Here is a 23,795-nt window from a genome sequence, read left to right on the forward strand (position 1 = left end):
AAAAAAAAAAAAAAAAAAGAAACTCAGGACTGATATGAATAATGCTAACAAATGCATAGCTATAACTTTTGGTTTGCATGTTAGTAAAGGCTACCAACTAAGATGGAGATTTTTATTTAACACTTCATTCAGATCAGCTTAGAAGAGTTTCATGTTGTTGTCAAAAGTGTGATTTGAACCTCTTTCCGAAATGTTCACCTAGAGAAAGAGTCTGAATTTGATGGACTATCATACTTGCACTAGCAGACACAATGATTATAATTATATTTTGGGGACATAGTCTGTGGTGGGCACTGTACATGCATTATCTCTAGTCTGCATAACTGCTCTCCGAGGTATGTATTATTGTCCTTATTTTACAGACCTGGAAACTGAGGCTTAGAGGATTAACTTACTTGGCAGAGACCACACTGCTATTAAATAGCAGAGGTAGAGTTCAAGCCTATGTATTTTAAACTTATATCAAACTCTCTGCATTTTCCATGCTTTTCAAAGCCTTCCATACCAAGTAACCTGGAGTATAAAGCTACAGCCAGCCGATGAGAATGTTCCTCGGTGTTGGGTACAATCTACAATACATATCTTTGACTCTTCATTCCTTCCCTGCTATTTTTATTGGTGTTGACAAGTTCTTTCTTTGTTACCAGGAAGCTCTCTGTATTGGTGGGGTGTTTTTCCATTCTCTCCCTTCTTTATGCCCCTCTTACAGACACGCACACACCCTAATGGTCTGGGTAACTTGGGGTTTCTGCCTGTTCTATAACTGAGGTGACACCGTCTCTCACGGTACCTCAGTGTATGGAGCCATTTTACAATTAATATTAATCTCTTCTCTCTGAATGCCTTTAACACTGGGGCTTCAGGTGAGGAAAGTTAACAGGTTCCTATTTTATAAGTGTTGTCTACTTGGAGCCATATGTTCTTCACATAAAATGAGCAATTGCTGCATTCTACTTGCTAGAAGTAAGATGTTTTCATTTGGGCTGTTCTGTGAAGAGAAAGAAATTGGAACTTCCTACCGCTTGGTTGGGGACCCTAAAATGTTTGAAAAACAGAAGTAAAACATCATTCTGAATGACTTCCTTTTGGAAAAGGGGGGCACTTTGCTGAGCATAATCCATTATTCCATGAATTACATGAACCTGCGCTATTTGTATTGTGTATATGGACGAAGTAGCAAGTCTGATCATTGAACTCTGGGTGTCCCTGGTGCTGGGGTGATACCCTTGTTAGATCAGAATTTGACTTTGGCAGATCACGTCTTTCATTTTTTTTAATCCTCACAACCACACAGTATGGTAGGGGCCATTTGATTCTCTTTCAGAAATAAAGAAATTGAGGCTGGGTAAATGTGAATGGATTTTCCCAAGGTCACGTTGCTAGGAAGTGGTAGGATTTTGAGCCAAGGTTTTATCTGGGCATTGTCCTTTGATAGATGTTGGTGGCTTGGGATGCTTTATCATTTACCTTTTCTAGCCTATAATCTTTATTTTTATTTTATTTATTTATTTTAATTTTCAATTTTATTAATTTTTTTATACAGCAGGTTCTTATTAGTCATCCATTTATACACATCTGTGTCTCTATTTCTGCCCTGCAAACCGGTTCATCTGTACCTTTTTCTAGGCTCCACATAAATGTGTTAATATACACTATTTGTTTTTCTCTTTCTGACTTACTTCACTCTGTATGACAGTCTCTAGATCCATCCACGTCTCTAAAAATGACCAAATTTCATTCCTTTTTATGGCTGAGTAATATTCCATTGCATATGTGTACCACATCTTCTTTATCCATTCATCTGTCGATGGGCATTTAGGTTGCTTCTATGACCTGCCTATTGTAAACAGTGCTGCAATGAACATTGGGGTGCATGTGTCTCTCTGAATTATGGTTTTCTCTGAGTGTATGCCCAATAGTGGGATTGCTGGATCATATGGTAATTCTATTTTTAGTTTTCTAAGGAACGTCCATAGTGGCTGTATCAATTTACATTCCCACCAACAGTACAAGAAGGTTCCCTTTTCTCCACACCCTCTCCAGCATTTGTTGTTTGTACGTTTTCTGATGATGCCCATTCTAACTGGTGTGAGGTGATACCTCAATTGACTCCTCCAGGTTCTTTTTTTTCCCTCAAGACTGCTTTGGCTATTCGGGGTCTTTTGTATCTCCATACAGATTTTAAGATTTTCTGTTCTAGTTCTGTAAAAATTGCCATTGGCAGTTTAATAGGGATTGCATTGAATCTGTAGATTGCTTTGGGTAGTAGAGTCATTTTCACAATATTGTCTTCCAATCCAAGAACATGGTATATCTCTCCATCTGTTAGCCCACTTTCTGGAGAGTTTTTATCATAAATGGGTGCTGAATTTTGTCAAAAGCTTTCTGTGCATCTGTTGAGATGATCATATGGTTGGAGCATTTAATGCATTCACATTTAGGGTAGTTATCGATATGTATGTTCCTTTTTTTTTTTTTTTTTGCCATACGCAGGCCTCTCACTGTTGTGACTATCTAAGAGGCTTGTGCAGGTTTCCTGATGGGAGGGACTGGTGGTAGGTAGAGCTGACTGTTGCTCTGGCGGGTAGAGCTCAGTAAAACTTAATCCGCTTGACTGCTGAAGCTGGGGCTGGGTTCCCTCCCTGTTGGTTGTTTGGCCTCAGGCAGCCCAACACTGGAGCCTACCTTGGCTCTTTGGTGGGGCTAACGGTGGACTCTGGGAGGGCTCTCGCCCACGAATACTTCCCAGAACTTGTGCTGCCAGTGTCCTTGTCCCCACGGTGAGCCACAGCCACTGCCTGCCTCTGCAGTAGGCCCTCCAACACTAGCAGGTAGGTCTGGTTCAGTCTCCCCTGGGGTCACGGCTCCTTCTCCTGGGTCCTGATGCACACACTGCTTTGTGTGTGCCCTCCAAGAGTGGAGTCTCTGTTTCCCCCAGTCCTGTCGAAGTCCTGCAATCAGTTCCCAGTAGTCTTCAAAGTCCGATTCTCTAGGAATTCCTCCTCCCGTTTCCAGACCCCCAGGTTGGGAAGCCTGATGTGGGGCTCAGAGAACCTTCAGTCCAGTGGGTGGACTTCTGTGGTATAAGTGTTCTCCAGTCTGTGAGTCACCCACCCAGCGGTTACGGGATTTGATTTTACTGTGATTGCGCCCCTCCTGCCGTCTCATTGTGGCTTCTCTTTGTCTGGTGAGTTCCAGTGTCTTCCTGTCGATGATTGTCCAGCAGCTAGTTGTGATTCTGGTGTTCTGGCAAGAGGGAGTGAGCGCACGTCCTTCTACTCCGCCATCTTAGTTCCTAATCGTATAATCTTTAAACAATTTGAGAAATAGAGCAATTCAAGTGGGAAGCAACTTAGATAGTAGCTTAATTACTGATAAAAACAGGATTGGAGAACTGAGAATTGTCAGTTACCTCTTTCTGTAAAGCATGAATTGGACCTTAGTAACCCTGATCTAGTCATCCTAGTCTGGTAACAGCTGGAGAGAAGCTGGCAGAGAGAGCTGGCTGGCCCTCCCGGAAGCAGGCAGCCCTTGTCCTGCTTACTGTGTGGAAGTTAGCTTGGCCCCAGGTATTGGAGAGAACAAGAGGGAGGGCCTTGCTGCCCAGCTCTGTGTGCTGCCTCGGCACTAAGCCGGTGCTTACTCTAGCCTTCCCAGGTGATAAATCACTTGCTTTTGAGAAGGGAGGAGGGGCTGGGGGGAGAGGTAGAGAGAGAAAGTGGCTTACTCTAGTACTGCTTCCTCCCAAGAAAGACTAAAAATTTCTTCCTGAAAACATAAGGGAGGGTATTTTAAGAGTGTCCACCCCAAACACCAACAGTAGAAATACTGCTCTTTAAAGTTCTTTCTCTTGAGGTGATCTTTTGTGGTGTTCTCTCCTGCCTTTTTGATTTTGGAGAGAAATGGAGAGACAACTATATTTTTCTGTGTGTTTTGGGTATAAAGAAAGGAAAAGACTAATGTAGTAGAAACCAGGAAATGGTCTTTATGAGACATATAATCAGATTCTTTCTTCTCATGGCAGGTGATGGAAATGTACGGAAACAATGGGAGAAGCCGGTAACTTATAGGAAGCCGAGATGACAAGAATTTTAAAAAATAATCAGTGAGTAAAATTTTGTTAGCCCTTTAGAATTCCATTGACTACAGGGTGAATTTTCTGTAAGAAACCATGGTAATATAACAGCACAATTAAATACCTCAAAAGTTTAAAAGAGAAAAATTTGAAAAGTAAATATCCAAACACTACAGAAAGTTGGTGCCAACATTTGAGAAATTTTGCTTTTGCATTATTCTTTCTTGGTAGAATGTGTCATCTTAAGTTGGGTATGTCAGTTTTGTGGATAGAGCATAAGTATGTAAAGAATTGAAAGAGGATTCCTTTTACATTAACCTTGGAGTAGCCCTTCTCGAATGCAGATCATTCTTCATTCCACTGGTTCTGTGGGCCCCATTTCTTACCCACTTTTTGTGGGTACATTTTGGAGGTAAATATGAATAAACTTGGTGAATATGAATAAAAGTCAGCTCTTTGTCTATTCCTCTTCGTTACACCATTTTCTTTTACATATAAAAGGCCATTAGTGTTTGTTAATTATCTGACAGTTATACGTGGTTGGTTTTGGTTTCGTTATGGTCATGATAACGTTAGTAAGTGGGGTAGTTACTGGAAAGATCATACATTTTTGAGTCATACATTCATAGACCTGGCTCTTGCTGTTGTGCTTTTAGTAGTTACTCAGCCTCTCAACCTCAGTTGACTCATCTGTATATTGGATTTGATAATACCTCTCATGAAACGAAATACCATGGGGAGAGTACTTTGTGCTATGACTGGTACATTCCAGGGCCACAATAAAAGTAGTTACTTTCTATCCTTATATTTGTATCATGATTTATAGTTTGCAAGCCTTTTTCTTGACTTAGAAGACTGGCCAGCTGAACTTCCTGAGCTCCTGTCAGGCAGTGGTGGGTTAACATTGCAGGTAGTGATATGCAGGTAAATGTTTAGAGCCAGCCCTGATGGGGGGAGGGGGTTGTAGTGTTTGCTGATTTCCATGGTGTGAACACTCCCACCATAGCTGATTTCACACTACCAGCAAAAGTCACCGCCAGCAGAGTTGGGAAGGGATGTGCAGGAGCACACTGTTATATGATCTCCTACCAACCAGGTACAATAGTTGCAAAGAACATCAAGAGCATTGATGATAGTAAAACAGGAAGTGACGTGTTTTGAGTATTTATGATCTTTGTTCTTAGTATAATTTAATTGTATGTTTGTGTAATTTAACTTGTAATGATGGTGTGTTTAACAACTGCCTTGCCAAAAATCCTGAGAATATGCAATTTGTTCTAAGGGACTGGTATGAGCTGGCCCCAGCTCACCACTGATTGTAAGTTTCCTATTGTGAAGACATTTCCAAGCCACAAATCTTCAATTATCTTTCTCAGCCCTAGTGGTAAGAGTTTGGTTTGTTCAACATCACTAATCATTAGAGAAATGCAAATCAAAACTACAATGAGATATCATCTCACACTGGCCAGAATGGCCATCATCAAAAAAGCTAGAACCTGGCCTGGTTTTGAATCCATGCTAAGTAAACCAAGTTATCATGCCCCCATAGCTTCTGGAATGAAGATAAGGGTCAGGATCAGTTTAGAATTTAGACCTATTTTCTTAAGAGTGTGACTGGCATTCTCACGTTGTTAACTCAGCTTTGTAACTGGCCCCTGGCACCCCTCACTTCTTCTGGCTTTCGAGTGCCAGTGCTTGGAGATAAGTCAGACTGTTCACTCCCTTTTGAACTTCCTTCTTTCCCTTCTCTGTACTCCCGTGACTCTGCATTTCCTCAGGTAGTGACACTTTGGGGACAAGCAGCCAGGGTGCCCCTAACTAACCATGGCATGTAGCTTTGCTTTTGATTCAGAAATTAAGGAAAAGGAATTGTCTCCAGAGAGAGCGAAACAAAACCAAACAAAAAACCTGGGCAGTTTAAAGTTCATACTGGCTGGATTAAAATCTTAGGGAATAAAATGGAAGGAAGAAAGGAAACTGGATCAGATATCTCAGTGTTTCTTCTGGAAGCAGTTCCTTCAGTTTTCTCAGTTGCCCTTTAGAAGGGAACAATTGAAGCCTGAAATTGCTAAGTAACAGCTAAGATCGTGGTGGTTGTTTTTATTTTAAATCTCACCCACCTAGTTCTCAAAACACATTCTTTATTGAACCTTCAAAAAAATGCCTTGGATATTTCAAAACATTCATTTGTGTCAATTCCCCGAATCAGACTTACATAATCTTAAAACATTTATTTCCCTTATTTCTTCCTAAAACAATAGGTATTTATATTTCCTACTGAGTTAGGATTGGACTTGGATTATTGCAAAAGTAGTTCTTGTCCGTTTGAAGAGGAAGCTCATGGATAAAAATCTGAGAGACTTGCCTCTGGATTAAGAAATATTAACCCACGTCTTAAACAAGTTGAATAAGGGTGTCTTTGGTAACTTTGAAAGCAAACCTGGGAGTAATGATTAATAGAGAAATTTTGCCACAGATAAAATATCCTGATCATTTCTCTCTCCAGAATGGACCCTATGCAATTTCTGAACATCCCCACTATAGATGAATTTTTGATTAGAGCACTACTAGGTGTACAGTCTTCAAATGTGTAAATTTTATAACCTTTCTTTATGTTCAAATCAACACACTCAGGAGTTTCTGGGTACTTGGGTCATGGGTTATTAGGGTAGATTCCAGTAAATGTAAAACAGGCGTGTTCCACTTCAGGAGTTGATAATCAAGCCTGAACAAAGAAAACTGCCGTTTCAAAACAAATGTGGTAAATGTTATAATAGATATATTAGACTGTCAGGAAACAGACAGGAGAGAGGAGTTACCTGTGTGATAAGGGTGGGCTAGACCGGGGGGTGGGGGGGGCAAGGAGGGTTTCAGGAGCAGATGACATTTGAATTGGGTATTAATGATTAATGCCTTTTAATTAAAATACCCTTTTTTAGATTATAAAAGTTAAAATGCTAATTGGAAAGAGCTTTAAAGTGTGAAAATTACTAAGATTCGAAAAATCATTATCGCTACCCTGAGATACCATTATTAGCATTTTTTTTGTATTCTGCCATACTCTTCCTGTGTCTAGATTAGATACATATTTTTCCTCCCTAAAATGGATCATAATTAATATTGTTTTGAAACCTGATTCAACTGATAATATACTGAGACCATGCCACCTCAATAGGTATAATCTACATCATTTTTGTTATTGTTGTATAGCATTCCATGTATATGTGGTCTGTAATGGACTTAACCATTTCCCTATTAGTGGGCATTTAGGTTGTTTTCAACTATTCATTCTTGTAAAGCACACTGTGATGAACATCTTTGTGTATGCACTGTGGTGCACTTACCTAATTATTCAATATTTGGGCAGGATCTTTAACAGAGTTGGGGCAGTGCCTAGGGAATACTCTAGGTAGGACAAACAGTTTGAGCCAAGAGGCAGTGGTGGGAAAGGAAGATTCCATTCTGGGGAAAGGCTGGAACTGTAGTTTGGTAGAATGCAAAGAGCGAAGGCAAGTAGTGGTAATTAGGGCTGGAGCCTTTGATGCTAAGTCCTTTATTCATTCTCAGTTGGGAGCCACACGTGGAATCTATATCATACTTGAAATGAAGACTGGGTGTCTTCAGTTTTCCTTAATTTCTCTTGTTTGGGAAGAAATAAAAATTATTAATAGTACTGCCTTCTGAAACTTCTTGAGAATCTTAAGAAACTGATCAGTTAGGGAGCAAACAAGTAAGAGAAGTCATGGGGAAAGTGTGTATGTACAGATAAAACTCAACTAGGGGAGCTTATGGTTTTGACAGGGGAAGGAAACATCATTAATAAATGCATTTTCTTCCTAAGGAATTTAAACAAACTATTTGTGATTAAATTTAATTTGGGAAAGACATGGGTTAAGACATAGGTATCATAATTTAATAATAATACTACCTTATATTTGTTGAGTACTTTTATGTGCTTATGTGTTTTAAATATGTTGTTTTACTTAATCTCTCAACAACCTTCTTAGGACGTGTCAGGGATTATGTCCATTTGGTGGGTGAAACAGAGGCCTCAAAGGCTCCTTTGATGAGAGGTCACCAGACTTGGGGTTCCATTTCAGGAGCTGCTGGGGCTTTGGGCAAGTCCTGGGATCACACTGGGTTGGTTGTAAGGATACAGTGAGACAATATCTGAAATATTATGGAAACACCATAAAGTACCGCAGAAATGGAAAGACTGCTTTTTTATAATAGGACATCTTCTTCTATCACTACTGAAGGGAAGAAAGCACTTCGCTAGCCATTTTCCATTTCCTTTGTGGTAGATTATATTATTGTCAAAACATTCGCTATTCCTCCCTACCCACCCTCCATCCTGTGAGAGGATATTCTTTCCCACCCCACTGAGGGCTGAGCCCTGTGGCTGGCTTGCCATAGGACTTGCAAATAATAAGAAATGTAAATAACAATGATGTGCCATTTCCAGGCAGAAATGGAATAGACATTGCCTGATTCTGCCATCTTTCTTTTCTCTTTGCCATGAGATCAGCCTGTCCCAGTTAGGGGTGCTCCTTCTGCCTTGGTCACAGAGTGAAGACAACATGGACCCCAGCCTTGGCTCACCTGCAAAGAACCAAACAGGACCAGAAATAAACCTTTCTCTGTTGTTGGCCTCCAAAATGCTGGTGTTGTTACTGCAGCATATTTCAACCTGGACTGATCTGCTCCTTTTTCACCCATTAGGTACCACTCTCTCTCCCTTTCAGGACACACACACACACACACCTTGTACAGAGAACTTCCTTTTTAAGTTGAGAAACAGTGTTCCCCATCATCTGTTGTACTACACTCTTCCTCCTGCATTGAAGAGGTCAACCTTCATCAGAGGTTATCACTTCAAATAAGGCATTTAATAAGTTATTTAGGGTTGACCAACTTGACTCTTAATTTTTTTTTTCTTCTAACATTTGTAGAACATGTCCCATGTCAAGGTCTGGATGTCTGGAGGCTTTAAAAATCCAAGCCCTGGACCCAGCCTTCAGGAATCTTAGAGTACGATGCAATTGGATGCTGTGTATCCCAGCAGCTATAAAACAAGGCAGACAGTGTCGGGTGCTGAGGGAGAGTGTCGCTTTGATAATTGGCAAACTGTGTTCATGTAGGTGTCCCCACTTTGTTGTATGCCATCCTTAAGATGGTCTTTAAATGTCATTGCTTTCTTAGTTAAGCTTATCTTCCCTTTTCCATCTCCTCCTTAGCATGTATTTACTGTACCATTTAATTTGCATTGCGTGTTAGACTTCCTTATTCTCAATATGTAGTTTTTAGTCACACAATTTATACTGACTCTCTCACTAGCTTAGTGTATATGTCCTTTCTTTAGACGTATATTGTAAACTCCTTAATTTCTTTATCTTAATGCTTCCCCATAATATAAGCTGTTTAACTCCCTGTTACAACAAAATTATTGACTATTTTCTTTGATTTTCCCCCCTCAAGTTATTTGTCCTTTTCTCCGTGATGCATGAAGTTCGTTGTTATTAGTCCATGTGCTCCTTTTCTTTTTCTTCTTATGGTGTGTGATGTGTTTAAGGCTCTGCATGGGAGAACCAGTTTGTCTTGGCTTAGTAATACCTTACCTCAATTTGGAACAATTTCCAGTTGACCTGTCATATTTCAGGTCATGTGCCTAGTAATCTGTCTAGTGACTACTCCTGGCTTTGGACCATGGAGTAAAACCAAAAGCTCCTACAAGTCTGTCTGATGAGCAGTTTCTAGATTAAGACAATGTACAGTTCACCTGTGCCCTTCCTTTATGATTGAATTCAGCTGTTCTGTGTCTCATTACTCATGATCACTTCTCCAGTTTAATTTCAGAAGACACTGGGTTAATTTATTACTAGAGCCCCATCTTGGACCAAGGGCTTTCAAACTTTTTGTCCAACATGCACAGAAAGAAGCAATTTTCAGCCTCCATCAGATAGGACAGAACACTCAGGGAGCTGCCATGGTTTATCACTAATGGTCTGCCTTTAGGTTGGGTGGTGTGTTCATGATTGTTCATGTTAATATTATTTTTCCTGACAAATAAGTTAAATATTGTATTGGCCAAAAAGTTTGTTCGGGTTTTCGTAACAGAAAAACTCGAACGAACTTTTTGGCCAACCCAATATATTCTCTTGTATGTAGTAAATACTGCATAACCAAAAACATTTTTTAAAATGTGAAATACAGTTAAAGCTGTGAAATGCATCCATTGCATTTATTTTGGCAGAACTGAGTCACCTTAGCTAGTTATCTTTGCAATTTTAACTTTCTTCTAAAGCACCTAAGTGCCCTCTAAGATAATGCTCTCTGTTTTCAACAGGGCAAAGTCAATTTTTTATGAAGATACTATTTATAGACCCTTAATTTGCAGACGATCTTCATGTCAGTACAAGCATCTGTATAATTTAAGGTTTACCCAGATGAATATTTTCTTTTGTTTTGCCACAGAGAAATACCTTCTCTTGGGAAGATATACAAAGGTAATGTCTGGCTATTGACTGTGTATGATGCCCACTAGTTCCTTCTCTTCTCTGCAGGGAAATCTAGATGCTTTCACACAGAGTCTGAAACGTTAGCTCAGCTCTTAGTCACCTGAACTGAAAGTCCGCTCTTGTCTGGCTGCTACAGATCTCAGACAGAATAGTCCCAGCTTTGGGGTCAAACATTCGTAGCTCTGAAGCAGGCTCTGACTTGTCTTCATGATTGACCTTAGGCTTCAAAACCTTCTCGAACTCCCAGTTTCGTCGTGTGTTCAGTGCAGTTGTTAACACCTGCCTTGCTGTATTGTGTACAGATTAAATGTAAAGTGATATGTGCACAATGGAAGCCACTATCATTACTGGATACTCAGTAAATGAATTAAATTGAGCATGTCTTTCTTGCTGTAGGTGGAATTTCAAATACATTTTCCTATAGGAACAATGTTATGAATGGGGCTTGAGTATAGTGTTAGAAATATTATTAACATTATACTTCAGATAAATCATGAGTTCAATAGGCCTTTTAAGTCTGGCAGAGAAGCCAGTCTCTCTACGTTTGGTCTCTAGTGAAATGCATTTCAAGTGCCACAGAAGTGTTCATGAACTTTAGAGTTCATTAAACAACTTTCAGAATGTAATTTATTTCCAGGTTGAGGACTGCTTAGATAAGCTTTTGCGTTAGACTTGAAGTGGAATTTCTTGATAGGTGGTGATATTTTGGGGGCAGACAAATGAGCCCCCCTTTCCACTTCTGGGAAGTAAACTCACCTATCTTCTGGAGGACTTACTGCTCTCCCCGCCAGTTCAACGAGGTAGTTCTAGTGTAGACCAGTCAGTCATGGGACCTTGGCCACTGGAGTGGCTACATGGCCCCAAGCTGGACCAGCATGAGGTTTTCTTAAGAATTTTAAAAATTATAACTATGGAATAGTCCTTCTTAGTGGCAGAGCTGGGAGTCAAGTGGAAGAAGGCAGATTTTAGGAAGGGAGAACAAAGCCAACCTGTAGAAGCAAAGATGTTCTCTTGTCCTGGTGGAGTTCATTTTGAGTTGGTCCTAAAGCCTAGCCACCCCCGTGGCTTTTGTGTTGCTAGACTCAGTGAGTCTGTCTTGCTTTTGCCTCTGCTCCTTCAAGTGCCCTTTCTGTTACCTGCAAATTAAAGAATACTGAATAATTCATTTGGTTGTTTGTACTTGGAATATTTAAGAAGTCTGTGTCTTTGTCATGGGCAATTGTAATAAATGTAATTGGATAGTAGGTTGGCTGATTTATCACATAGCTTTTTGAGAAAAACGGTAGCGTTTATTCCCATCTCATAAAAGCAGAAATGTGTTAGCACTCATCAAAGGATACGAGTGACTCCGTGTGTGTATGTATGATAATGACTCTTGGACAGAGGCTTGCTCTAATGCAAATGTCATATAGCTTTTGATTTTAAACCATATAAACAAATGGAAACTTACGATGGTTCTAGTAGTTACAAGTCGCCTCGGAGAACTGCCATTTGCTACCTTTTATGCTTAGGAGCACTTGTAGGTAAACAGGTAGATGTTTCTATTTAAGGGGGAATTGGTACTTTGGTAAGATGGTCAGATATGTATGTATGTGTTCCTTACTTGAAACGGATGATAGAATGACTTAGTCTCTCTGTTCTCGTGAGTGGATTAGTATTTAGGGAACCGAGGTTGTATGTGCTGACACTCTTCTGTAAACTGTACTTCCCTTTAGGAAGTATCAGGTTTGCTTTCTCAGTAGTGGCATTCTTTATTGTTGGAACACGTCGTAAAGAGCAAAGACACGCATCTGCCACTTGGGTTCTGCTTGCCAACTGGTTTGAACAGCTATAATATTTGTGTATTCTTGGTGTGTCAGCAGTGAAAAGGAAAGTTTTCCTTTCTCCTTTGTGGCTGTTATATAACTTAAACGTCATTATATCAGCAACCATTCAGAATCTGCTAGGTCCTGGGGGATACAAGGCCTCTGAAACACCATCTCTGCCTCCGATGGACTTTTGTCATCTGCCAAGAGAGAAAAGTCAGGGATTTCAAAAAGAAGGAAGGTACTAAGGCTCTCTAAATCAGTTTGAGATGGAGGTATAAAGAATAAGGTCTGTAGGCATTTGGAGGAGAGGAGAGTTCCCTGGGGCTTGGGCCAGTGAGGAGGGTTCCAGGAAAAGGAAGGGGTTTGAGTGGGTCTGGAAGGTAATAACTAGAAAGAAGAGTGAGAAAGGCCATCCGACAGAGGCCATGGCATGGGCCCAGGTGTGGAGGTGATAATGTGCCCATTGCATTAGGGGAACAACAAGTAGACCGGTGGGGTTATTTGGCCGAGGGTTTTTTAAGTGGAAGATGGGGTTGGAGAGGTGAAAGCCAGCTTTTGAATGACAAACATTATGACACTGGGGCCGGAGCTAATCGTTCCTTTTCTTTAACCATAGATTGACAGGCTTTGTACTTCGCATTTTAACTTTAGGCGACTAAGATATCCTAGAAATAGTGAGCCTTTTTCTATTGTGAGGAGGTTCTAATAACATTGGTAATTATGTCCTTATTTCCGAAGCATAAGGATCATTGTAAACATCTCTTGGGTGCTTTGAGTTATGATCTCAGGTGCACTTATTTATGAAGCCTTCCTTCTTCTTGAACGGAGCACCCAGTTTATACATTTTCACCTTGACTGCATCCTAGACAATAGAAACAAACTAGGTTATCTCTCTCTTTCCTGTATGGGCTACCTTTCCCTTTTTCACTTTCACCTATCTCAGCATATCTATGTATGGCTGCACACATGCGTACAATTGCGTATTAAAAACTGCAGGGTCACGAAGTTTATTGAGTTGCTCATACACACATAGTATGTGTGTATATATATATATATATAGTCTTCTCATATAAAAGAGCTACAGTTCTTGATGTAACAGCCAACATATTATCAGTTTGGCCAGTATAATTGATGGTAATAGTTTCATAAACAGAAAATCAATGTGCCTTAAAATAGGTATGTATTTACATGAATGTTTGAAGAAAGTTGCCTGTAAAGCAAATGTTTTCCTCTCGATCTCTACTATAAAACTATACTAGTTTAACTGATAGAAAGAGGACCCCCGGTTTATGACGTGATGGCACGCTGGACTCTGACATTTATCACATGATGGTGATGATGATGTGTTGGGAGCACAGAGGGTGGGACTCAGTGACCCTGGCATGAGGGCATGGATGACTGAACCAGGATGGAAAAGGTGTGAAAGACATTAGGAAGGTGTCATCATGCCTGGGGATAGTGAATTGTCAAGAGAGAGGGAGGGAGCTCAGATGACTCCAGAATTTAATTTACAGTGTCTAGGACAATAAGATTACCTTTATGAGGAATATGAGAGTCAAGAGTGATTTATCGGTTTCATCATCTAGGATATAGGCCCAGTTTATGCCTGTTGCTAAAAGTTAAATGTTAGGTTATAGGCTTATCTTGTGCCTGCTCTTTTGGACCATAACTTGGTCTTAAAACTGGAAGAACGCTTAGAAATCTGCAGAGAGAGATGAAGCAGTTTACGTAGGGCAATATACCTGATCACTTATTGGCAGAGATTAGGACAGGAGCTCTTGACTCCAGGTGCAGAGTTCTTTCTATTCTTCCATGATGGTTCGAAGAAAAGAATAGCATTTTAGAAAGGGCCCTTGATCTCACTTAAGATTTTATCTTTGGTTTAAAGAGTATTTTAAAGAAATCTTGGCCTATGGAATGACTGGTTTTAAACAAATATGAGGAAGTTAAACTCAGGAAATTGTCTCCAAAGCCAAGATAGTTTAATTGGTAACTTAAAAAAAAAATTATTCCTCTGCAAAAACTCTCTTCCCTCACTAGTGACCAACTCTTAACTGGTGCTCAGGACCTAGCAGTTCTGTGGTCTCCTGTAATTTGCCAATTCCAAGCTACTTTAAGTTTCTTTTCATTACTTCTATTCCAAAATGATGTTTAGGGTAGTACAGTGACCGAGATAGAATGAATATTTCCAAAATCACTCTTGCTTTTTAAAAGTTGGTTTAATTGTGGCATAAATGGAATCGTTCCGATTTTAAGCCTTTTTTTCCCCTGCTACTAATAAAATTTCTCTTGTATAACAGGAACACCAAATCCAAGAATCCTAAACCAAAAGCTTCTTCAGTTTTCTATCACTTAAATAAGGGACTCAGACCATGCAAATACCAAAGAACTATTTCAGCTCGAAAATTCTTTGGATATTTTAACATTGAAAAGAATTTAAACAAAAATTATGGGCCAGTTTGTCCACGGGTTTGGAGATTTTGATTCAGTAATCAGAGGGACAAGACAGCATTGTTTGAGTGCCCACTCTATGTCATGCACTGTCCAAATGCTTTGCATGTATTATTACATATAATCTGTCCAGCAGACTGTTGGGTGAGCATTTTGTCCCTTTCACTGCAGATAATTAACCCGCGCAAGATCATACAGTGTCAGAGGTTAGATCCATCTTGGAGGTTAGATCCCAATCTGCTTTGTCGCCAGATTCCACGCTCATTACCTACAGGATCGCTGCCTAGCTTAAGAACTTTTACTAAGTAACAGAAATTAACATACATCCACTGATCAAGTATCTATCATAACAAAATTAATCCTTGTTTTGTACGAGTTGTAAGGCCATCTACCATTTTCTTGACGTTGTTAAAGGCTTAAGTTAAAAAAAAAAAGTCTAAAAGGCTCCTAAGCCTGATATAAATCAAGAAAGGAAAGTTCCGCCTTAACCGACAGTGAACAAGCTCATTGGTTAGGATCACACGGGCTGACTCATTTCTTTTTTGCTGTGTTAGAGGGCCACACCCCGCATTCCAAAAAAACCTCTGCTGCCCGGCCACACCCGCGGCCTCCCTGCTGGAGCCTCTGGGTTTGGACCCGGCGTGCCCGCTCACAGCTGCTCGAGGGAGAGGATCCTCCCGCCGCCCGCCCGCCGGGGCGTCGGCTGCTCAGCGCCGCGGTCCTTGCACTCCGACCCCTCAGGCCGCGGGAGAAGGCGGCCAGACGGGTCGGCGAGCCGCCGGCCGCCTTCGCCTCTCCGCCGGAGTCCGGGCGGGCAGCGCGCACCCTGAGCGCGCTGGCGCCGCGCGCAAACTTGGCGCCCTAGGAAGTTTCCCGAGACTTGGCCTCCTGGGAGGAGAGACCGTAAGTACTGCTCCTTCTGGGATACTAGGTTTCATTAGTGTGCTCTCTGGGGGACGCGTTGTAGCAGTCACAGATGGTGGGACCTGGTTAAAAGCCGGGAGAAACAGCCTCCCTTGCCTTGCAGAAGACACTCGGTACCGCAGTCGTTGCCATTCCTTATACAGCGAAGTAAAGGGACTCTTAGTTTTTACTAAATCCGCCTTGATGATCAAACAGGCAATAGCTATTGACACCTGAGAACGCTCACAGGGTAGTTGATAAAACAGTGGATCGGGATAGGCTGCATCCACAAATGCTCTGAATGTTGCGGGTGCTTTTGACAGCCAAGGATCCAGGGGGTGGTTTCGGTTTGGAGTTATCCGGCTTTCCTAATGGAGGTTTTTGAGGTAGTGGGGTTATATTTACAGCTTGGTTACTCAGTTTTGGGGAACTACTCACTTCCTCAGATTCCAGTCCCTGTACAAAAAGGTCCTTCAGCCAACTTCTTTGGCTGGTTCGGAGTGAGCTGGTGAGTGAGATCTGCGCTCAATGCCAGAAGGAAGCACGTGCTCCCTGTGATTTGGAATGGGCATGTTTACTCCACAGCCATGCTTTCTATTTATTATGGCCAGGTAACTGCTCTTGTGGAATTTGTGGAAATAAATACACCGAGAGAATGCATGGCACTTGCTTTTTTTCCCCCCTCCCTCTCCTATTTGAGTTTGGTATGTGTAGATGTTACTTAGGTTGTAATGGGAACCGGGAGACCTAAGGTCTATTGACCCTGTTGAACTGATTATCACTTTTAAATTTATGTAGAAATAGTGAGCTTCTTTTAAAAATCTGCTCTTAATTAAAACTGCTTTTTAATGTAAGAAGTTAGTCAGCAAATGCATAGCAGTTTGTATGGTGCAGGCAAATTATTTTCTTCCAAGAGGGATGGGGAGGTAGAGGGCAGGAGAAGCATGATCTTGTGATTATTGCTGTTTTACTGAGGACATAGTGCAACAGACAGGTATCACCATCAGAAACACTGACTGTGCTGAAAAGGCGGGCTGAAGACTCCCCTGTAGCATAAAGGATGACAGGAGAATGTAAACTGAATTATGAAGTTCCAAATATGAATTATAGAGGTATGAATAGTATCTTTACACTTCCTTCATTTTTGAAGATACAGACTCTAATGCAGTAGACAAGCTCTGTAACAGAAAGAAAGAGAAAAGTGCTTTGCAACTGACTTCTTTAGCTCTATAAAGGAAACTACTCTAGAAAGAAATCACTTCCAAATGGAATAATTAAAATGTTTTTTAGAATTTTTAATTAGTTACACTTTGAACTCCTAGTCCACTGTTTTTGTGCTCATGGGCTAATGGGTAAACTCAACTTGCTTTGTGTTTAACTGATCAAACACCTCCTGTGAGAGGTAACACCTTGGGATCCCATTTCTTTGGGGAAACAGACTGTGATATTGACAGAAATGGCCTTAAGTCCACTGGGGTACTTGGAAAATCCCCCTCAGGTGGTGAGCATGGGAAAATATGTCTAAAATCTAAAGGGATAATTAAATTTTAATTTTGATTCAAGTTTTACCTAATAGTTGTAACAGAGCTGAACATTTAAGTGAGATGCTTTGCACCTGCTACCTCATTCTGTTTTTCCCAATAATGCTGAGAGGTAGAGGTATTATCATCTCTGTTTTGTGATGAAGAAACAGCCTCAGCAAGGTTACATAATCTCCAGATTTCACAGTTGGTTAATTTAATTTATAATACAAGGTAACATTTAAGGTTTGTAATTTTTCCCATGTGGCCCCAATTGCTCCTAATATAGTGTTGATTTTTCTGTGTGAAATAATCCAGAGGTGGTTCTGGGTTCAAAGAAGATTTTTAAGGAGTTTTAAAAGCTCCGCATTGCCCCAGTACCAAAATATCAAAGTTCAAGGAATAATGCATTTACTTTGGAAGCTTGTGGTTTTCAAATATTAACTAACATGAGCCTGTTGATACCTGAGGCTGCCTAATACTTGCTGGTTTGGAGGAACTTTCTCCTGCCTTCTTCCCTGAAGCCCTTCTGGTTCTGGATGTGCAGATTCTTCTCATCAAGGACAGCTTGGCTGTTCTCTAATTGTAACACCAAGCAGCTGGGTCCGTGGACATCCAGTGGTTGAATGTCTGAGTGCACTCCAGCAGTATTTTATATGCTATGTGAAATGATTTTAAATTTCTGCTAGCACTTAGGTTAATGTTGAACCTGTTTGTTAGGAATGGTAAGGTCATGAAAGGCACACTGAACGCTAAGCTTTTCTTGTTAGACGGGAAAGGCTCAGCGTGTCTCACCAGGGGCAGCCAATTCTGAGAGTCCATCTGCTGGATCATCTGTTGGGATGTCATATAATATACAAGAGAACAATGGCACCTTCTTAGAAGACCACGAACTACAATATCTATTCCAGGACCGAGTGTGGCTCACACCCTCCCTCATCATTTTTGCCATCTCTATGACACTGAACACCCACCCAGCTTCCCAAGCAAAGCAAGGATGCCTTGACCTCCTCCTTAAACCTCTCTAAACCCTAGCTGCTTGAAGTGACTGGAATTCTTGAGGATGTTGAAAGGACATGCCAGTGTGATGATAAAACCATTTGGGGGTGATCTTGAGAAAATCATGGAGAGAAGGAAGTATGCCAGACAACTTAGGTTTTGAAAACCAGGGAGATGGTAAATTCTGGAAACTTTAGCTGCAGAGTGTATGTTGCTGTTCAGCAGACTAATAGATCACATTTTTGAAAAGATGGATTGGGATCACTTAAAAAACCGTGGTGGTGATCAGTATCTAGCATCACTCATCTCCAGTTGACCTTTCTTTTTCAATAGTTGCTGAACTAGTATATCAGGACATGCCATAGATACGACATGTCTGCTCTGGAAAAACATTTAACAAAGGGCTGCGTGTGCTTTACTCAAGGTGGACAAAGTGGGTGGACAATAGTATAGGTAAGTGGGTTTGTGTCTTATACCTGAAGAGGGCTGATCAGTAGGGTGACGTCAGACTTGAATAAGGTGCCCGCAGTGTGCCTTAATGAGGGTGTTTGATACAGCTGGACAACAAAACACACACTAGTAGAGACAGAGAATTTAGAACCAAGGAGGTGATAATCCCACAGTTCTTTGAAGCACTGTAGATAGTGGTTAAGAACAAGGACTTTGGAGCCTGCCCTTGGGCAGGTTATTTGAGCGCTCTGTGCCTCAGTCTCTTCATTCATAAGATGCAGATAATAGTACTTCCCTCATACGGCCGTTGAAAATGTTAGGGATCAAATTAGATTATTCAGGAGAAGTGCTTAAAAACAGAGCCTGACCGTAAATTGTATGTGCCACGTTTTAGTCTTTTGTTGTTGCTACTGCGTTTTCTTCCTGTGGCAATGTTGTGCCTGTTTCTGGGTTTACGTTTAAGTGTGTGTCCAGAATGGAGTAATCAGGTTTGGGAGAGGGTCTAGAAACTATATGAACAGTGGTTGAAGACGCTGGAGACGTCTACCTTAGTGTAAAAGCTGAGAAAGAGTAATCATATACTGTGAAGTGAAGCAGAGGTGGTCACATTCTGAATTCTGAGATATTTCATCCAGTCTAACAAGTGCTTTCTCTTAAGGAGCTGTAGCTTGGTATAAGAGAAATCTCCATTAAACTAGGATTTAGTAGAATTCTTTCCTGGTTATCAGTACAGCCTTTAACCAGGCAGTTAACTCAGTCGCTTTCCTTGGGGTGTGATTTACCCCTCAAGGGACATGTGGACGTAGTTCTGATGGATGCAGCTGGGGTGGGAAGATGTGCTGCTGGCATTTGACAGGTAGAGGCCAGGGATGCTGCTAACGTCCTGCAACGCACAGGACAGCCCCCAAACTAAAAATCATCCTGTTCAAATGTCGGTAGTGCTGAGGCTGAGAAACCCTGGCTTAAGTCTTCAATATGTGTGTTTCTCTTTGTGAGGTTTGAATACTGATCTTTGCTTTAGGGACATCACAGAGTAGCTTTAAGAGTATATTTGTGAAAGGGCCTTTGAGAGTTAATGTATTCTGAAATCTGCAGATGTATACAGCATATACCTTTTATCAGCAGCGGCACAGTAAAATGTTATTTGCTCCATTCCAGGGAGGAATATATTACAGTGGTTTGAGAGTCCAGTAAGCCTATGCTTGAATCTCAGCCCTACCAATTCAACCTGCTGTGTGATTTGGGGCCAGTTTCTTTATGTGTGAAAACCCAATTCATGTTTCATAGAGTGTGGACTGTGCTACCAGATTTACATTCATGCCTTGTATGTAGTAAGCCATGTTACAATTAACTTTTTTGGCAATGGGATTGAGTGGTGCTTATTAAAATGTAAGATTTGGAAAGAGGATGAATAAAGAAATTAGATCTTAATATTAAAAGACAGAAAACAAAAAGTCTTCTTGTCTTCAGAAATTAGGAGAGGTGAATGTCTTTGCAAGTGTTGATTTGGCCTTGTAGGTAAGGACCATAATATGCACCAAGGTGAGAAGTGCTTATCTGAGGAAGAGGTTGAGTTGCATGGAAAACAAGAGTTACCTACGTCATATTAGTCTGGAACTAGCCAGGATATAGTTTCTAGGTTTGTGAATTGCTCCACTACAAAAACTTGTAATGTTTGTTCTTAAGCAGTGTAATTCGCTCTGTTTTTTCATCTCACTCTTGATATTACAGTTTCTTAATATATTTTCCAGTGCCTTAAGCAGTGTAATTCGCTCTGTTTTTTCATCTCACTCTTGATATTACAGTTTCTTAATATATTTTCCAGTGCCTTAAGCAGTGTAATTCGCTCTGTTTTTTCATCTCACTCTTGATATTACAGTTTCTTAATATATTTTCCAGTGCCTTAAGATGTAAGCAGCATACCCAGCCACTGAATGTGCAAGTGTGTCAGCTTTGCAGTCTTAGTGATTTCTGTACCTTCTCAGCCTCCTCCCAAAAGATAAGGCAAAGCTCTCATGTGATCACTCTTCCTGTCACCTCCACTTGTGCACCAGCTGTGGACCTAGAAGTCTGGAGTCCATCCACAAGGCCCACTGTTTTCCTGCTGCTATGGCAACCTATGTCAGTATGTAGCATATCCGTAAAATCAGTTGAAAGTTAATGTATTTGACTTACAAGTGTGATTACGTGTGTGTGTGTGTGTGTGTGTGTGTGTGTGTGTGTGATAAGGCTTGGGTGGAAAGATCCCCAAGTGTGTACAACCCACCTGCTGTCTACTTTGTAAAGGCAGAATGTTTTGTAGCAATGTTCATCTCCCAAGGAGGTAGCAGTCAGAGACCCAGCAATGAAAAGTTCCCTGAGTTAGAAAGAGGCTCTTACTCAGGTTGGAGAGTGGAAGTTAGTGATTTTTTTTTAAGAGAGGCTACTCCTAATTTTCTTTCTCATGGTCCTTAACCGCATTGGAGCTGAATTGTTTAAACCTCACGTAAACATGGGACTTCAGCCCTCAGATGGAAGAAGTGTTAGTCACCCAGCAGCTTGCCTCTCTCTGGGCATCTGGAAGCTTTTCCTCCTGGAGCAGTGGGGAGAGTTCATGGCTGGCTCGTACCAGGAGAGCGATGGCAGCCCCAAGGTGAAGTGCAGCAGCTGCATGTAGAATGGATCAAAGGGGATCAAAACACCCTTTGGAGAATTTATAACGCAGACTAAGCCCTGTTAGTGCTCGGAGGCTTTCATTAAGCTAACGTTCAAGCTTGCTTAACTCTCCCGATTGTGCAGAAATAGAAGGTGGCATTCGAGACCCTCATGGTCTCAAGCTGCCCCTGATTTTCTGGGTAAGCATTCTTGGCAAAAACTCAGTGCTTCTAACGGAGAATCCCGAATTGGTTACACAGAATTGCATACCTCTGTGGGGTCAGAAGGCAAGAGTTTGATATTAAAGCAAAGCTGAAAGTCAGGTTCATGATAAACTAAATGGGATTAATAGATACATCACTATTTTAGATGGTGCCATTGACCACAATTCTTGAGACCTGACAGATGACTGCTCCACTTTAGGTACATCCTTATATGTATCATTTTGATTTCTCAGAGGTGGATGAGACTAGAAAATTCCATGAGCTGCCGAAAAAAAGTGTTGGAAGGCTGACTGTGGATTTACAAAGGCCCTTGGGCACCGGCTTGGTGAAACTCTTTGGTATTTGATACCAAAATCCAAGTTCCAGCCTTGTGCTGAGTCAACAGATCTAAAGATAGATTTCTTTGGGTTTTGAAACTAGAGTCTCACCAGAAGGCCCCAACACATTTTAGACATAAAAGGAACAAAGAGATTTAAAATGTCAAAGTAGAGTGTAATAGGATAGCTCATTCTCCATGTCTGAGGTCTGTTAGCTTGTATTTTTGGCGTTTAATGGTTTTCTAAAAATATGCTTCTTTCAATATCAGTTGTGGTTGGAGATTTCTGTGCTGCTGCTTCTTTTTTTTTTTTTTTTTTTTTTTTTTAAAGCTGTCTGTCCCCCTTCCCTGAAATTCGTAAAGACTTCATCTCCCTGTGGAGTTGTTGGCTCCTACCCTAAATGTGGTGTGTGTACCCTCATGAGGGCCAACAGGGAGATCCCTTCCACTTTCTGACTTGGATAAAAAGATAAGACCCCCAAAGAAACTATAAAACACCTCTGTAATGAATGAATCACAGCAAAGATAGAGAAAGTAAGTAAAGAGATTAAATGGCTTCTAGGGCAGAATTATAACTTAGTTAAAGGTACTGGCATGCTAGTCTGAGAAGGGATCTGTTTGAAGGGGAATTTTGCAGACTGGAACTTGGAGAGGCCATGCTGGCCTCTCTACGGGAGAAGGTCCCCTGCCCCACTATAGTATCAGCAGGTCTCCGTATGGATCTTATCCCAGTGGTGGGGCCCTCTGTGGGCTTTTGAAATCAAATGGTTAGGTTCCCAACCTGACTTAGACTGTGGTCTTGCCCTCCCCCCTGACCCTACCTTTTTTTTTTTTTTTTTTTTTTAATATTTTTGGCTGTGCTGGGTCTTCGTTGCTGCACACGGGCTTTCCCTAGTTGCCGCGAGCGTGGGCTACTCTTCATTGGGTTGCGCAGGCTTCTCATTGCAGTGGCTTCTCTTGTTGCGGAGCACGGGCTCTAGGGGCGTAGACTCAGTAGTTGTGGCGCACAGGCTTAGTTGCTCCACGGCACGTGGGACCTTCCTGCATCAGGGCTCGAACCCGCGTCCCCTGCATTGGCAGGCGGATTCTTAACCACTGCGCCACCAGGGAAGTCCCCCCCCCGCCCCCAGCCTACCTTAACCTCACAGTGCAGTGTCGGGCCACACAGGAAGCCACAAAACACATTACCCTTCCATGCCCGTGATGCATCCTTCTGATTATAATTTGGGTTCCTAATGAATTATACTTTCCAGGAGACACAGGATCAGCAGATATCAGCATCCACCATCCAGTCTTCATGATGGTATTAAATTGACATTTTTACTTTACTGTCACCCTGAGTTTGGTTAGCCTGAACCCTCTCTTGATCACCATATTTATGAATTGCAAGGTTCAAGGGCCAGCCTTGGACTGTGGTAAGTCCGCCAAGATGCAGTACTCTGCACGGACTAGCTGGCTTCCCCACTGTTGCTTGTCTTCACCGTGAGTGTCCTTTTCTTACGTTGTGACTGGCAACATAAGAGTGTGATTCCCATCCTAATGATAGTATATTTTTTGCTTTTTCGAAAATGTTGAGAAGAAAAATGAGTGTAACGGAATGCTTATTCATGCTGGAAGTGTGATGGTCTATTGTGAGTGACTCATGTAAACATGAGTAAAGCAAACTAGAATACACTGTTATCGTTACAGTTACCATGTAAACTAAGTACTTCCTACTTTGCTAGTTAGTGTATCCTGTAATTCTCATTTAAATTGCACAAATTACTAAACAATTACAGAAGTCCCCAATCACAGCAGTTCATAGCCCACGTTTCACAGTAGAATTTTTCAGTACGGTTTTGTATTGCTAAGATTCTTGTACATTTATGAAGTATACTTTTATTTGGTTCTCAGGATA

The 23,795-nt window shown here is 41.3% G+C and overlaps 1 protein-coding gene across 7 annotated transcripts in view; it reads left to right on the forward strand.

The window, feature by feature from the left end:
- SGMS1 (sphingomyelin synthase 1) overlaps window positions 1-23,795 on the forward strand; it is a 280,487-nt gene that overhangs the window by 172,779 nt on the left and 83,913 nt on the right. For 5 of the 7 annotated variants that reach the window (XM_024744803.1, XM_024744799.1, XM_024744800.1 and 2 more), the window contains one exon: window positions 4,025-4,105. The exons of 1 other annotated variant lie outside the window; for it this stretch is intronic. The gene's annotated coding sequence lies outside the window, so the exon portion shown is untranslated. Of the gene's footprint in view, window positions 1-4,024; window positions 4,106-15,621; window positions 15,756-23,795 lie in introns of those variants that run through there. One more of the 7 variants, XM_024744806.1, reaches the window with a different exon arrangement.

Source organism: Neophocaena asiaeorientalis, unplaced genomic scaffold (genome assembly GCF_003031525.2).
Source record: "Neophocaena asiaeorientalis asiaeorientalis breed wild unplaced genomic scaffold, Neophocaena_asiaeorientalis_V1.1 scaffold131, whole genome shotgun sequence".
Taxonomy (NCBI): Eukaryota; Metazoa; Chordata; class Mammalia; order Artiodactyla; family Phocoenidae; genus Neophocaena; species Neophocaena asiaeorientalis.